Here is an 18,227-nt window from a genome sequence, read left to right as displayed (position 1 = left end):
CCCACCATGTATATTGATTAAAAATGAATTCCCTCCATATTTACTGTTCGGAAAGCATTTAAATTATAGTTTAACTGACAATATTGATTATTAATGTAACCACGTGTTTGTGATATTTTTGTTTAAGCTCATTTGAATGCGTTGGTTAGAGTTATGCAAAAATGTGATTATTCTGTTTTAGCAGCTAACAACGTTAAAAGTAAAGATGATGCTCTTTGTCAAATCAATCTCACGAATACAAAGTTTTCTTTAAACTTTCTAAACCTAAAAGTGTAAGGTATCAGGGTGGTGATAACTAGTTGCTTTACCTCTTGTCTTACACTGCAAAATTAGTGACGGCTAGCGCAGACAGTCCTCGAGTGGCTTTGCGCAAAATTAAAAAAACAAAACAAAAACAAATAACAGTATATAAGCCTAAGTCAGAGAAATAGGAAGTAAAGCACTCACATAAACGAGCACAATCATCAACCTTGCGTTATTGAATATAAATACGACTCTGGTCACAACATACCCTTTCATTCATTTTACATTACATTTACATGAAGTAAAAACCTTCTGTAAACAAGTAAGCTGGTTCTTCACTGTATCTGTTCGTGAATGATGTTTCAACTCATTTATTATTGACACGCTTAAACTTTTATATATCAAATGCAGTTCTCAAACCCTCACTCGTACATTGTAAATAATAATTTGTGTTTTTCTCTGTTTTCTTTTCGTACAAATCCTTCAAAACTTTCTTAAAAGTTAAATTTGCTTTGGTTCAGACTGGAGAATATTATGTACATTTAACTACCACAAACACCAGAAGAATCAAATAATAATCTGTTTAACATTTCGTTTCTAACATTTTTTCCTGAGCGATTTGGTAACGTAAATATCACTTAATAGAATATTCAATAACAAGTGAAAGATACATTTATGTTAAAGCGATTCATTGATGACTGTTGTTTGTGGTAAATCCTGTTATTTTTGCTGGTATTATTAAGACAAGACTGATTTGGTAAGAATTACCATAATTCGTTATAATCCAAAGAAATACTTCGAATCCCCATCACACAAACATGTTCGCCCATTCAGTCGTTGGGGCGTTGTAAAGTGACAGATAATCCCAGTATTCGTTGGTAAAAGAATAGCTAAAGAGTTGGCGGTAGGTGGTGATAACCAGCTGCCTTTCTTCTAGTCTTACACTGCTAAATTAATAAGAGCTAGCGCAGATAGCCTTCGTGAAACGTTGAAGTAATATACTTTATTAGGAATTCACAGACAGTAGAAAGTATTTCAGTAATAGTTTCTTTCATCTCACAGAAATTAAAAACGTCATTCTAAAGAAAAGAAAATAGTTTTTATGGCTTGAACGGTAATGTTGATACCTATCACGAAACGATACGTTTTGTTTTACATCAGGTAATTCTAACAAGATATGAATTATCACATTTTGATATGATAGGGTTTAACAACTTTAATAAAATTTCTTATTACTTCTATCTGTCTATCTCTTAGTACTTTAATTCTCTGATTCGTTAAGGTTATTATTCCATCACTTTTATCTGGTTTCAGAATCCTTCACTGGTCTGTTTTATTAAATGATTATTCGAATGTTATTAATTCACCTAAAAATAGAATTTACAATTTGAAATATTCAAGAAATGGAATATCCTCGACAACTGTATTTGTCACATGAGAAAATAAATTTCCGTCTACAATAAACACCAGTTCTACCTTGTTGTCTTCATGTCCTAGCAAAATTATTATATTCTGTTTTAACGGATTCTTTCTGTCAGTGTTTGGGTAAGAAAAGTTCATACCCTGGAAGGTCAGGTTCTCTATGACCTCTTCCTCCTTCCGGTTCTTATGTTCTTGCCGGACTGGTATTTGTAATTGTAGAACTGAATATTATTTTGATCCTTTTCAGGGCAATATCCATGTATTGTGGCTCATATATAGTGATTATTTTATTCTATCACCAGAATGTCAAGTTTGTTGGTGGCATTCTTATTATTGTTTAATACATGTATATATGTGTGTGTGAATATATATATATATTTGTATTATTATTTTTTTTAATATATTTTTATATATTTTTATATTTAAAATATAAATTAACTGGAGAGAGATATTTAGGACTAGCTTCATCATGTATGAGATACCTATCTAGTTCACATAGTAATTCGTTTTTCATCCAATTCTGATTAAAGTACATTATTGTACTATGTAGGAGTCTATCTGGTAACGGATTCTGGTACACATATCTGTTTGGTTTTTAATTTCGAGCAAAGCTACACGATGGCTAGCCGTCCCTAATTTAGCAGTGTCATCACCACCGACCTCCAACTCTTGTTTGCAAGACACCTTCAAATCATATACTGATACATTTTACCAGCGTAATATTCCCAAAAGAGCCTGTATTTTCATAACTGACATTAAAATAAATAGTGAAACCAGTTTTACCTTAAACTTTTCCAAATACAAATTTTGCAAGGGAAATACCAAAGTAAATAAAACGTACCTCAAGATATAACATAATTGATAAAGAGACAAATTCTGCGTGCTTTCATAAAATCCCAAGTTTCTGTGATTAGTTTAATGAGTTGACTCAGTCACTAATTATATCAAGAAATAAAAAGTCTGCTGTTAAGAAACCGTTTTGAAGAACGAGTTTATTTTTCTCACGAATCTCGCAATGTGTAAAACTTTCTATTCCTATAGGTAACAGTAAATGAGCTAAAGAAGATTTAACTTTCTATTGTTTTCTTCAGTGTATGTTCCAGCAGAAAACCTCACTTGCACTCGAGGATACTGAAGAGATGCTGACAGGTGTTGTAAGTATATATTACACACAATAACGTTAATAGTTTCCATTAAACATAAAAAGATGAAAGACTTTTAATATAATGTAGTTTTAATACAATAAATTTGTTTTTTTGATAATAAACTCATTGAAAGGGCTATAAAAATTAACACTGAATAAATAAATGCTTAACTATGTACTTTTAACGGTTTTAGATCCATGTCCTCCTGGTCATTATGACAATGGATTACAAACTTATTGCCTACCGTGTCCAGGAGGGACTTACATGACGTCTTTTGCTGCTGACGCCTGTGTAGCTTGTCCTGAAGATAAAATTACTGACGAAGAAGGAGCTGATAATAAAGATCTTTGTAGAAGTAATGATTTTCTTTTATTGTTTTTCTAAAAGTTAAAAAATGTTTATTTTTGTTAAAACACATTGTTATAATAAGACACTTCTTCATAACTTACATGGTTTTTATTGTATTAAACAGCTTTGCTTTTTTCGGAAAAGCTTTTCCATGAGGTGGCAACAGTTGTTGTAACGATTTAGTATGTTAATATTTCTTTGTCAAAATATTATATTTACATAAAAACATGTATATGACAGAGTGGTATTGTTTTGGTAAAATAGTTAACAATAAATTCTGACAGCCAAGATACGTTTATCATTGGAAAAGCTCGGAAACCAACCTGATTTTTCTTCAAAACAGCGAAACAGAATTAATATACGAATTTAGAAAACCGCCATTGTTAATATGTTCTCTCTAGAGTTAAGAGAAATCAAGATGTATTTTATCTCCACACTATACAGTTACACGAATGTGATTGTTACTTACAAAATTGCACAAAATTTTTAAATTCAGTATCATTGATATTATTGGGTTATCAGAAACTTACACAGTAATTTAACTATTTACGTTTATGTACAAGCAAATTAAATATAAACTTTGAAAACTTAACGTTTTAACATATTATCGGATCATTCATAACTATTATTTAAATATAAGAGACTGAGGCTTCAGTTCAACAATTCACAAGCGTTTTTTTATGTTTTTATTATTTCCTTTTTGCATTATTTATTTATTACGTCATATAATGCTAAACCTTGTGTGAAATATTGAACTAAAAGTAATGAAATGTTTGTTTACATATTTATCGCCCATTTAAATGTAACAGCTATTACACATTAAATGTTCATTTCGGTTATAATTGTGTTTGTTTATATTGTTTGTAATATAGCTCTAAGTATATTGACTATCACAATATACCTCCAACAATTCACAGTTGTTACACTAAGATTTACAAGCGACATTTTTTACTGAAACGCAGGATCAACATGAGCTTCTTCAATATCCACGTTTAATGTGTTTCACATCGTGTATTACTGCACTTAAATCACGTGTTGGTTCATCAATTATTACATTATTAACAGCTTGTGACATTTATAGTTTTCTTGTGCTTTGTCTACATGTTGTATTATGTATTAATTATACAACATTTTCAGTAGAATTGTTGTGATATGCCTGCAGTTTATTTTTATTGTTTTCAAATGGTACTCAGTGATTAACGTGAAACACTGTTAAGATATAACTTACATGCACTATTTTCGGTTATTAAAGTATTATGACATGTGTCATATTTCAGAGTGACGTGTAGCTATTAGAGGTTGCGTCACACTGATTGTTACAATTTATGCCTGAGTTCAATAAATTGAAAGTTGAAATACATTTATAACTTTGTATTCATCAGATGTGCTAGAACTCTGAATAAAGATAGCTTAACTGACTATCAACCATGGTTAAATAGTTCACGTGCACGTGCAGCGTGTTCTCTGCAAAAAGAACAAGACTCTTTCAATTATTTGATAACATGGAGACATGTTTTGTTTTCTAGAATAGGACGCCACTCTTATATTATTATTGGGAATTCGTATTTTCAGAATCAAGGTTTCCGTTAGATTATTGTAGATTGGGCGCATCTAGAAAGTCGATCACAGTGCAAACAGGCAACTATGCTTTAAATATGTTATTATAGGACTACATACGAGGGCTGTTCAAAAAATACGCGGACTGACGTCATAAAACAAAATGTACTTTATTTAGAAGTTACAGGTCTGGGACCCCTTCAAAGTACTCTCCTCCCCAACGCACACACTTATCCCAACGGTGTTTCCACTTGTTGAAACAGTCCTGGTACGCTTCTTTTGTAATGTCCTCCAGCTCCTTGGTCGCATTTGCCTTAATCTCGGGAATCGTCTCAAATCTTCTTCCTTTTAAGGGTCTTTTGAGTTTGGGGAACAAGAAAAAATCGTAAGGAGCAAGGTCAGGTGAGTAGGGGGGGTGGAGAAGAACAGTAATCGAGTGTTTGGCCAAAAACTCACGAGTTCTGAGGGCTGAATTTCGCAGCAACGCAGTGCATCTTCAATTTTTCGGTCAAAATCTCGTAACAAGATCCAACTGATATCCCACACTCTTCAGCAAGCTCCCTGACAGTCAGACGTCGATTTGCCCGCACCAGGGTGTTGATTTTGTCGACGTGTGGGTCGTCAGTTGACGTGGAAGGACGTCCAGGACGCTCATCATCTTCAATGGACTGTCGACCATCCTTAAAACGTTCATGTTACTTGAAACATGCCGTACGCTTCATAGCAACATCACCGTAAGCCGGGTTAAGCATAGCAATAGTTTCAGTCGCAGATTTTCCAAGTTTGACACAAAATTTCACAGCAAGTCGTTGCTCCTTCAGGTCATTCATTCTGAAATCCGCCAAACGAAAAAATCGAACTTCACTTAAAACCGCGTAGCTAATACACAAATGAAGATATCTGCAATCTGGAAATGGCGTCGTAATCAGCTGATCTGTGCGAACCTAGCGACACCAAGCGGATTCCCCTGGAACCAACTGGAGCCGCGCAATACAAACAGACCGCGTATTTTTTGAACAGCCCTCGTACAAGAATTTGACTTTAAACTGTCAAAGCAGACTCATCCCCATTCTTACGTTTTATGTAAGTTATTATATGTTGTTGAATATAGTTATATTGAAATTGAATGTTTTCATTTTTATCATCCTTCAAGCAGTTCATATAAGACGAGACTGCTGGAAACCTTCGTTCAATGTCGACAACAACACCAACCTTGAGCAAATCTCCTAGTGATGTACAAATATTTATATCCTGTTTTGAATATTGTTTAGTATTTACCTCTACCATAAATTCTTCGTGACATTTAATTAAACATTTGGAATGTGCAAAGCTAACAAGAATAAATTTTATATATTGAAATTTTTATTCAATATTTCCATGAGTGATGGAAAATTATTTTTAATCTTGGTTGTTTAAGTAGTAAAGCCTTTAAATAAAGGTTTTTATTTTAAAATCATGGTAACGGTCTATATATCTGATCATCTTTTCTCAGTTTCGAGAATCCACGGCTGAAACGTAGAGAGTTGCAAGTGAAAATGACGTATAAAATTGACCCAGTCTTTGGTCCATAAAAAAAAAAAACAACAACATTTCCTCAAAGCACGTGATCGAATGGAAGGGTTATACGTTCTACAGTAATTGACACATACCAAATGAGAATATGTATTAACAGCAAAGTTATTCATTCTATTGTCGTTAATATGTTTCAGGTTTAATACAAGTCGCACACCCGTGTTCCTGTAATTTATATGTCGGGTGAAATTTACAGTGGTAATGATAAGTAGCTGCCATGTCTGTATGCACTGCATGTGAAACAAGGTATGGTTTCACCAAGACAACACATTCAGCCCACGTTTAAATGAACACGAGAGGCCCTTTGTAACATGTATTCACAAATTGAAATTAATTAGCATACATCTCCCGTGAACTTCTGTATTAATGAATTTAACTTCTAAATGCCATAGTTTACTGATGAAAACGCGTCATGTAAGTTTTCAATTCTTTCTAACTGTTTAAATCATAGAGGGATTTATTTCAGTAAGGATATGATTTCAGGTATAAACTGAGAAGTACAAGCTCAACTGATGATACGATATTAGAAGAAAAGATGTTTGTGAACAATTTCTGTAGCAACTATAGAACTTTTTTAATTTTGAAAAGAATGATTTATCATTTTGTATGTTATTTGAATTACGAGGCTGGATTATGATAAGAGAATAGATATTATTTTATGGAACAAGATAATGTATGGTTAGATAAGTCATTTCACTTTCGACCATACGAAGTTACATTTCGCCATCAAGGCCTTTCCTTTCTTAAAACCCTGTATGCCCCAAATGACACAGTGCAGAGGCAAACTGTGAACCAACTACAGAATACATTTAAAACACATACATATTCAAATATATATGCTTATTTTTGCAACAAAGTCAAAAATTATATCTTTAAACAACAAAGAACAATTTGAAACAATTTTTTCACAAGAATATCTGAGGCAAATATAAGACACATCATAAACTACGAAGACACGATCCTAATGAAAAAATATCCATACATGAACTTTTTGAAGCAATAATAAAAAAAATCTTATGATATAAGATGATATAAGCCATCCTCCTAAAAAAAGGCACTCTGAAATTGTTTGACTACCTAAAAGCACTTTTTAACTTATCACTGTCCTCAGGATACATCCCAGTTTCTTGGAAACATGCTAATAAATTAATGTTCCATAAAGAAAGAAAGCCAGCAGATAAACCTAATAGCTACCAAATAATCAGCCTGACCAGCTGTGTAGGCAAAATTCTTGAGAGAATAGTCAGTAACAGACTCTCCACATTCTTGGAGATAACATGAAAATTACCAGAAGAACAAAATGAATTCAGAAAATTTAGACAAACAACTAACCACTTAGTCAGACTAACTAAAGAGATAGTCGACAGCTTTGAGAAAAACAATGCACTGTCGACTGCTTTCTTGATATTGATAAAGTATTTGACACTGTATGGTACAATGGCCTACGGTTCTATACAAATGAAATAGGACTACCGTGTAAAATTATTCGCTGGTTATCTAGCTTTATGGAAAATAGAAAATGTAGCGGAAACCTTTTCTGAGTACTTTACTCCAGAAGCTGGCGTCCCTCAGGGAGGAGTGGTTAGCCCCATACTATTCATCATTATGTAAACAATTTGCCATTGAAGGGTCCTAAGCATGGATTCTCCTCACAGTTTGCTGATGATGTGGCACTCCGGAAAAGTGCCACAACACCAACAATAGTAGCCACAAACATACAACCACAACTAAATAGAATAGGCAAATACTGTCAAAAATACAGAATAAAAATAAATACAGCAAAAACACAACTTGTCATATTTACAAAGTTGATACAATACAAAAAACTACAGGTTACAAATGGCTGACTAGTATGCCACGTAGATTTTGTGCTCAATGTAAAGTTTATATTAAAGTTGGTGATAAAGCCCTTCATTGCTCTGGTGAGTGTCAAAAATGGTATCATTTAAGATGTAAGAACTTAACTGAACAGGATTTGGAATATTTAAATGAAATTGGGAAAAGTTATGAATGTGATTTTTGTATGAGAAAAAAGAAAGTTAAGCCTAAATAGTGAAACTCCATTAAGAAGGACTGTGTCCATTTCGTTAGAGGGGGAGACAGTGAATCTTGTTGAGAATAGTGAGCTTGATTTAAATATGGGGGAGGCAGATATGAAGTGGCTTAAGACAAAAGTTACTGAAATTTTGTCAAGACTTGATGACTTTCACTTAATTAAAGTAAAGGTCGAAGAATTAGTGACTTCCTTACAATATTATTCAGAGAAGGTAGAAACTATGAGTGAGGATATCACAACTTTGAGAGCTGAAGTTAAGGAGTGTAAACAGGAAAATAAAACATTAAAGCATGAAAATGAAGAATTGTGGAAGGAGATGGCAAGTTTTCGGAGGAAGATGTGTGAAGCGGAACAATATTCTTATAACTATAATGTTTTGATTGGAGGTATTCCAGAGAAGCCTAATGAGAATTTGCAAGAAGTTGTTGAGAAGATTACAACTACTTTTGGGGTTGACTGTGCTCCTACAGATATTGACACTGTTCATCGTATAGGAAAGAAAACAACTGAAAATAAGAGTCCGAGACAGATTGTTGTTAAGTTTTGTCGTAAGCAAATTAAATTTGATCTGCTTAAACTTAAGAAAACTAAATTTCGCTCTCTTAATACTAATGATATTAAGGTCTGTAATGAATCTTATCCAGTTTATGTTAACGAACATCTCTCCCCATATTATCGTGATATTTTCATGCAAGCAAAACGAAAACAGAAAGATCTTGGCTATAAATTTCTTTGGGTATCGAATGGTAATATTCTTATTAGGAAATCAGAAACTACTCAGCCCATTGTTTTACGTTGCTTGATTGATCTTAATAATTTATAAATACTGCAATGGCTGATGATTTTGATGATATTGTTGGTGTTGCACCAACTTTGTCTTCTCTTTCTGATTTACCAAATGTTTTTCTGTTGGTCATTTAAATTTAATACATGTTAATATTCGAAGTCTTACTCAAAATTTTGACCAATTTCTTGTTTTTTTACAATCAAGCGTTGTTAAATTTCATATAATAGCTTTTTCTGAAACTTGGTTTGTTGAGGATGGATTTGTTTCCTTTTCGATTCCAGGTTACTCCTTTTATTCTTCATCTTCTAGTCTAAATAAGGCTAGTGGAGTGGCAGTTTTGTTAAATTTGAGATACTGACTATGATAAAAGAAGTACAGTACATTAAGTCTGATGCTTTAATTTTATTTTGTATGATTCAAAATAAGAAATTTAATCTCTTTGTTGTTTATCGATCTCCTAGATTGCCTGTATTGAAATTTATTGATGAGCTTTCATTAGAATTGAATTTATACAAATATGATATTAATATACTTGTTGGTGATTTTAATATAGATGTTTTGGCATTTGATGATGTTTGTTATAAGAATGCATATTTTAAGTTTTTGTCTGAGAACAATCTTCGTATTATTATTTCTTCTCCTACACGGATAACCAATGTTACTAATTCTTGTATTGATCATTTTTTAATTAGTGGAAATACTGTTAAAATTGTTATTCTTATATTGTTGAGAGTTTTTGACCGATCATTTTCCAATTGTTTTATGTATAGACATTTTATCGGATCTAGAACATGTCTCAAATGTTCAAAAGATTAAGTTTAATGAATTGAGTTCTTGTTTGAATTTTTCAGATTGGTCCTGTGTTATGAATTGTTCTGATGTTAATGTTGCTTATGATAATTTTGCTGAAGTGTTAACTGATTGTATTCAAAGTTGTACTACTACTGTTTCTGTGTCACGAAAGTTTAGAAAAATTAAGCCATGGATTACCAGTGAATTGGTTTTGTTAATGATTAAAAGAGATAAGTTAAAAAGAAAGTACATCAATTTCCTGATGATATTTATCTAAAGATTAGATTTAAGTGTTTAAGGAATTATGTTGTTAGCTTGACCCGTAAGACTAAATGGACTTATTATCATAACCTGTTTAAGAATGCTAAAACTATTAAACAGAATTGGAATATTGTTAACTCTATTATTGATGTTAAAAAAAAAATAAGAAATTTTGTAATTTTGGTACTACTGATTTATCTGATTTGAATTATTTTTTTGTTAATGTTGCTAAATCTACTTGCTCCAATCCTAAATTTTGTTCTCAGGGCATGCCTCCTGCTCCTTCTTCTTCTTGTTACCTATATCCTGTTACTGTATCTGAAACTATGAATAATATTTTCTCCTTATCAAATTCAGCTTCTAATGGTGTAGATGGTGTTTCGGTTAAGATTTTGAAAGCTAATGCTAATCTTTTGCACCAATTTTGACTTTTAATTAATTTATCTTTTACTCAAGGGAAGTTTCCTAATGCTTTAAAGTTATCATTGGTCATTCCTATTTATAAATCTGGTAATATTTCTGATTTTACGAATTATAGACCTATTTCCTTATTAATACATTTCTCTAAACTATTTGAAAAATCTATGAAGATTAGAATTTTATCATTTCTTGATAGACATTCAGTTTTGTCTCCTTCTCAATTTGGCTTTTCGGCCTGGGCTTGGAACGGAGGTTGCTGTTGCTAAACTTGTGGGAAGTATTACAGAAGCTTTGGATTCTGATCTTCATCCAATTGCTGTTTTTCTTGACTTAGCCAAAGCTTTTGATTCTGTTAATCATAAAATATTGTTAAATAAATTATCTTATTATGGTTTTAGAGGCATTGTTTTTGATTGGTTTTTTTCTTACTTTCACAATAGAAAGCAATCGGTTTGTATCCATAATAATTATAGTGATTGGCTTACAATTAATGTTGGAGTACCACAAGGTTCTGTTCTGGGCCCTTTATTATTTCTCATTTATATAAATGATATTCTTTACCAACAGTTTTTGGAGATATCCAAGCCTATGCCGATGATATTGCTGTTGTTTATAGTAAGCCAAATCTAATTAATGAAGCCATTATTTCTAGTGATCTTAATAAAATTAAAATTGGCTTTTCTGTAATGACTTATCCTTAAATATATCTAAATCTTTTCTTCTTCAGTTTAACCTTTATGGTGTCATTCCAGCTTTTCCTTCTATTTTTTATCATTCTAGTGATTGTTATACTTACCCTAATTGTAAGTGTCCCAAATTGACTCAAGTTTCCTCTGTTAAATATTTAGGAATTATTTTAGATCGAAAATTAAATTGGCAATTTCATATTAATTCTTTAGTTAATAAATTAAAATATAGTTCTATGCTAATTTTTGAACTTAGTCATTGTGCTCCTTATCATATTTTGTTAAGTGTATATTATGCTCTCTTTCAATCTTTCTTACAATATTGTATTTCAATTTGGGGTGGCACATATAAGACTTTTTTAATTCCTATTCACAAGTTGCAAAAAGTGTTTTCTCTCTTATTTTTACTCATAGGCTTGATACCGATTTCAGTAAATTTAACTCCCCTCTTTCATATGATAAACTTTATTTATATTTTTTAGCTTTATCTACATTGCATGTTTCTTTTAATAGGCCTTTTAAAGTCACTTCATATTTTACACGACTTCAATCTTTTTTTCCAATTAATGTACCCACACCACGTAAAACAGTTACACTTCATCAATATCTTTATTTGGCACCTCGTATTCATAATTTTATTCCTTATAGTATAAGATCTTCTATTAATCGTGTTAATCAAAAGAAATACTTAAAACAATGGATCTTAAATACTGATGATAATATTCTGGGAACTTTATATTGATTTTGTAAGTTTTGATTTTACTTTATTATGTGTTTAACCATCACAGGACGAGTTAACTCTTTGTTGATGGTTTTATATTGATATTTGATTTTTTGTGTCTAATTTATTGCTTAATAAATTTATTATTATTATTATTATTATTATATGAAATATATGTGAATGGAACACTACTTCTGCCTACCACATAGGCAAAATTTCTAGGTCTAACCTATGACACAAAATTAACATGGATTAACCATGTAAGTGAAATTAAAGTAAGTGAAGAACCAACTATACTAAGAGTCCAACTGGCAAGAATAGTGGAGTGAACAGACAACATGCTAAACATTTACAAAACATACATTAGACCAGTAATCGACTATGCAGCTCCAGCATGGATAACTGTAAGCAACAAAACAATTAAAACGAAGTTACAAACAATCCAAAACACACTCCTCACAACAGCATACAGTTTCCAGAGCAACATCATTCAAATTTACACAAATATTCAAACATACCAACCACACCAGACAGACTCCTATACAGTACAATAAAGTATTTTGATAAAAATTGGAAGAAAAATGAATTATTAAGCAAACTAGAGAGGTACCTCATATATGATGAAGATGGTCCTAAACACTTCCACCCGATCAACATATACTTTAAGCACAAAAATAAATAAATGAAAAAATAATAATAAGATAAAAAATAATATATATTTAAAAAAAGGGCCACCATCAAACTAGACTTCCTACTGATATGGCAAAATAATATCTATAAATGTATACCAGTACATGGACAATGGACATTGATCTTATAAAGTTTGGAGTAAATTCAGCCCACTCTGAATCTAAAGCAGTAACTAACACCAACCAACGTTGCATGACCATATAAGTAAAAAAAGGAGGAAGAGGTCAAAGAGCACGTGACCCTCCAGAGTACATATGATACCCTAAACCCAAGAGAGAAAAAAACAATACGCAGTGCTCTATTTATTCTCGAATTTTTCCTTTTTCATTGACACGTTTAACATTAACTTCCGAGAGATGAAGACATCTTCCAAGATCAAAATTTAAGATTTATTTTAATTTCGCACAAAGCTACATGAGGGCTATCTTCGCCAGCCGTCCCTAATTTAGCAGTGCAAGATTAGAGGGAAGGCAATTAGTCATTGCCACCCACCGCCAACTTTTGGACTACTGTTTTACCAACGAACAGTGGAATTTATCGAACGTTATAACGCCCCTACGGTTGAAAGGGCGAGCATGTTTGGTGCGACTGGGTTCGAACCTGCGATCATCAGATTACGAGTCGAACTCCTTTACCCACTTAGCCATGCTAGGCACAAAGTGAAAGATATACTCAGTAATAGATATTAACTACTTAATAAAATAAGCTGTTCAACGCTGTTCAACGGCCTGGCATGGCCAAGCGTGTTAAAACGTGCGACTCGTAATCTGAGGGTCGCGGGTTCGCATCCCCATCGCGCCAAACATGCTCGCCCTTTCAGCCGTGGGGCGTTATAATGTAACGGTCAATCCCACTTTTCGTTGGTAAAAGAGTAGCCCAAGAGTTGGCGGTGGGTGGTGATGACTAGCTGCCTTCCCTCTAGTCTTACACTGCTAAATTAGAGACGGCTAGCACAGATAGCCCTCGAGTGGCTTTGTGCGAAATTCCAAAACAAACAAACAAAAAACAAAACAAGCTGTTCAACTCTTAATTTTGTGAGGTTCACATGTTTCTCTTAACTAGGCCCTGCATGGCCAGGTGGGTTAAGACGTGCGACTTGTAATCTAAGGATCGTGGGTTCGCATCCCCGTCGTGCCAAACATGCTCGCCCTTTCAGCCGTGGGGGCATTATAAAGTAACGATCAATCCCACTATTCGTTGGTAAAAGAGTAGCCCAAAAGTTTGCTGTGGGTGGTGATGACAAGCTAGCTTCCCTCTTCTTTTACACTGCTAATTTAGGGACAGCTAGTGCAGATATCCCTCGAGTAGCTTTGCGCAAAATTAAAAAAGAAGCATCTTTTAAGTATCAATCATTTTCACCTACCCCATAAGTAATGGCTTGAAAAATATATGAATGATTATAACTTATTTGACTAAATCTTCAAATATAAATTTTAAGAAAAATACATTTCCTCATTACCAAACATTTCTTACATTTTCTAGGACCCAATGAATAACTAAACTTTAACATCATATTAAAAATATTTCAATTTCATTTAAATTTGTACTCGCATCTTAAGAATGATATTGAATAGGCTTCAACTGCTACTTATAAACAGATGTGCAAAAAATATTAGACATAAATATTCATACACGACAAACAATGCCCAAGATGAATACATATAAAAACTGTTATATAACAAACAACCTTTCTCTGGTCACATTTTATAGTTTTTTTTTCTCAATTAAAAATAACTTATAAACCTTTCCATTTACACCTAGTAATACAGCATGACCTTTTTAGTTTGATGTAATAAGTGGCAATGAAGATTTATTAATCTATTAGAGTACTTTGTTTTAAATAAGGCACCATTTTTTAATATTACACAAAATTACTTTAAAATTATTTGTCAACCAGTATGTACAAAGCATACTTAGTTTTGTTTCTATCTGCCACAAAAGTATAAAATCAAACACTTTGTGAAATATACAGGCAATGGACACACATTACTAACAATTAATACAAAGTTATTACCGTTGGTTCACTGAACAAAGCAATTGTTAACCTTCTGTTTACACGTAGATAACAGAAAAGTAAAATTGAGTTCATCTTTGTGCTACACCTGTTTCTGTTTGTACAACTATTATTCTAGCAGTTACTGTCAACAGATAATCTTCATTTATAGTCATTATTTTATCATTATGTTTAAAACTGGCAACTGTTAATAACTTCTGAATTCTTATATATTGGAAACATGTAGCATTTGAAGATCTGTTCATTTGGGCAAAGTTTAACATTCACTTTTGAAATGATAGTAAAACAAGTATGAATAATGTTAATACCAAACTTTATTTCACAAGTAGGATATTCTATATTTATCAGACTATCATTAACATTTCAAAATATGACGTACTATAAGAAATACAAATGTACATTTACCATGTGTTACTGTTGAGCAGCTCCTAGCACAACTGAAGTGATTAATTATTTTATGGTGTGAAGTATAAAAAGCTCGGAGCTTTGGCTCTAAGTGAAACCAAGAAGGCAAAAAAGTTAACATTTTTAAAGTTCATGAAATAATTTATATTGGTAGATTAACCTAAACAGTAACTGTCACTTGGGACAAGTACTTTTGCAAAACAAACGTAAACAGTAACTGTCACTGGGTACGTGTACTTTTGCTAGATTACTTAAACAGCAACCATCACTATAAATGGGTAATTTTGCTTGTTACATTCTATTTTAAACCTACACATCACCACCAATAATTAATTTTGAACAATTATAATAATTAGAAGTGATAACTTCAACAGTTTTAACAAGACTCAATTTCAGACAAATGTAACATCCTTAATAATCATGAACCAAAGTGATGACAGTAAAACCAACTACAGTAGTTTCACAACTGCAACTTTACTTTCTTCCAAAGCTCTGAATTCATATTCGTAAAGTGACAAAAGTGGCACACAGAATATTATACAACATTTTAGTTTATACCTGACAACATGTTCATATTTGATTGTTTCTGCACTAAATGAACAGTGCATATTTCAGCTCTGACTTGTAAAAATTAATATTTCCAAGAGAAGATGTAGCAAATACAACAGTAGAGAGTTTGGATTAGTGCAACAATTGAAATATTCAGATACTTATATTTGAAGAAAAAAATACTATACACTGTAATAACTTTGAAATACCAAAAATTATTCTTAATTCAACATCACAGTAAAGAAAACATCTTGACAACAACAGAAAAGAAAAAGCCACAAGGGACATAATTTTAACTTGGCTGGTGTAGCATTAATGGAAACCTTCATTTGTTAAATAAACAGTCTGAGTAACATATGTTACTGTGTTTTGGTAAGATATTTTATAAAGTTCTAAAAACAAGTAAAAGAAAAGAAAAACATCTGTAAGTAATCCATAACATGAAAAGTCTTCAAACCTGCTATCAAAGTATGCTCTACAGCTAAGGAAAATATAGACCTCATAATTCAATAGTAGTACCTCAGATCCAAGTAAATAATAGATATGATGAATTACAAAATTTTCCTCATATAAATAATTGTTATTATTCTGTATTGAGTTTGGTTAACTTACTGCCTTGCCTAGAAAAAAATTATTTTAAACTATGATATATAAATAAAAGAAGCTTTTCTAAGAGATTTTGAATACTTGTCCAAAAAATAATACTTAACTTTGTACACTTGTCTTTCTACTTATGTTTCAACAACTATCATCCAGGTAGTTCTAAACTTAAATATTCCATTATATTTTTCCTTCTACTTATTACTACCAATAACTTTAACTGGTATCAAATTGTTTTGTTTCTTTTTCTTGGAAATTAAGTTTGAATGGTGCATGAAGGAAACTTCAAAGACAAACACACTGAGAAATCGGATCCTCCCCAAAAGTGATTACTTGTTGTGCTTCAATTCTTTAAAGCTGTAATTTGTTGCACATTTTGCTGGAATTATTTTAATGATTCCCTTAAAACTGTCACCGTACTTTATGAAATTTCAATTTTCTTAATTTTACAGACAATAACATGGTTCAGGTTAGTTTTCATAAAAGAGACGTACACATTGTCAGATGCTGTCACTGTTCGGTGGATAAAATCAGGATTTTTGGCTGAATACTGGCAGCATCCACTCTGGTTTAAGGAATTAATTCAGAAGGAGAATTTTCTCAAAAGAAAGTTTCCAAAAGCAATGAACCATCATAAAACACAAACTTTGAATTCAAGTCTACATTTTTTTTATTTTTTTTTACAAATAAACCATTATCAGTTACACATAAAACTACCCAATAGAAGTGCATATTTAGTCTTTTCTATTAAAGGAGAATACATTTAGTTAACCAAATACTCCATCAATTTCACAGTACTGTATTTTGACTATTAAAAGCTGTACTTTGACGGATTCACTGAACATATTCATAAGTTCTTTTCTTCCAACAATAGTGGAAATTTCCATTCTTATTCAAAATACACAGAATAATAATAATCTTCAGACCAAATATACTGAAGAAATCTAACTAACTGTAAACATTATATAAACAAAGGAATGACTGAAATGTTTTGTAGATACCAGATATTTAGACTAGTTAGAACAGTTTATCAGTAGATTCTTTGTATGATGTGGTCATACTGAAACAGATATGTATTTTAATTTATCCATTATAAATTCCTACTTAGTTTTGCATTGCCCCAGGATTATCTTGTTACTTTTTGTTACAAGTCAGCCCCTTCGACTTAATCTGAGACAGCACTTCATATCTCAATTTCTCTTGTGCTACCTCCTTCTCCCCAGGATATTTATGCTCATCAGGATGCCACTGTCTGGAGAGTATCCAGTAACGAGCCATGATCTCTTCCTGTATAGCACTGGACTACAGATTTAAAACCTAAAAATGAGAGGAAAATATTACTTTTATGACTTTCAATGCAAGTTCATTTTGCTATAGTTTGAGCATTTGAAATAATATCTTACCCTGCAGCTCTGTACCATAGGTAGTACAAGAGGTAAGTAAAAATGTATCTCAGGATGGATGGTATAGGTATTAACTCTTTTATTAATAAAGCAGAGAACAATGTTTCGATCTTCTTGGGTTAACCTGAAGATAACTTAAGAAGGTCAAAATGTTGTTCTCTGCTTTATTAGTAAAAGTGTTAATACCCATACCAGCCATTCTGGGATACAAGAAGTAAGTTTGTCCAGGACACAAACTTGAAGAGGCACTAATTACCAGCTTGACTAACAAAGTGAACTTTTTGGATTTGGAAAGAACTGGATTTATATGTCTCACAGAGCACTAACAAACATCTGTATGATTTACAAGAAACAAATCTGTTTTTATAATGTGATCTAAGATGTGTAAGGAGACTATGATAATATGCAGAACCAAAACCTGGGCTTTCGTACCAGTGGAAATCAGGCTTCCAAGACACAACTGAAAGCAGTTATGGAGGATGTCACCATTCACCTTCAATCAGGTGTTCTGTGTATTTCCCATTTACTATAACAACAGTATACAACCAATGCAACA

The 18,227-nt window shown here is 32.3% G+C and overlaps 1 long non-coding RNA gene across 1 annotated transcript in view; it reads left to right on the top strand.

Moving 5' to 3' along the window:
• The first annotated feature begins 7,284 nt into the window (after positions 1-7,284).
• LOC143242156 (uncharacterized) overlaps positions 7,285-18,227 on the top strand; it is a 228,266-nt gene continuing 217,323 nt past the window's right edge. Inside the window, exon 1 of the long non-coding RNA XR_013022482.1 lies at positions 7,285-8,209. This is a non-coding gene — a long non-coding RNA (uncharacterized LOC143242156). The remainder of the gene's footprint in view (positions 8,210-18,227) is intronic.

Source organism: Tachypleus tridentatus, unplaced genomic scaffold, assembly GCF_004210375.1.
Source record: "Tachypleus tridentatus isolate NWPU-2018 unplaced genomic scaffold, ASM421037v1 Hic_cluster_2, whole genome shotgun sequence".
Taxonomy (NCBI): domain Eukaryota; kingdom Metazoa; phylum Arthropoda; class Merostomata; order Xiphosura; family Limulidae; genus Tachypleus; species Tachypleus tridentatus.
The sequence above is the reverse complement of the archived record's forward strand: the minus strand, read 5'-3'. Positions and strand labels throughout refer to the sequence as shown.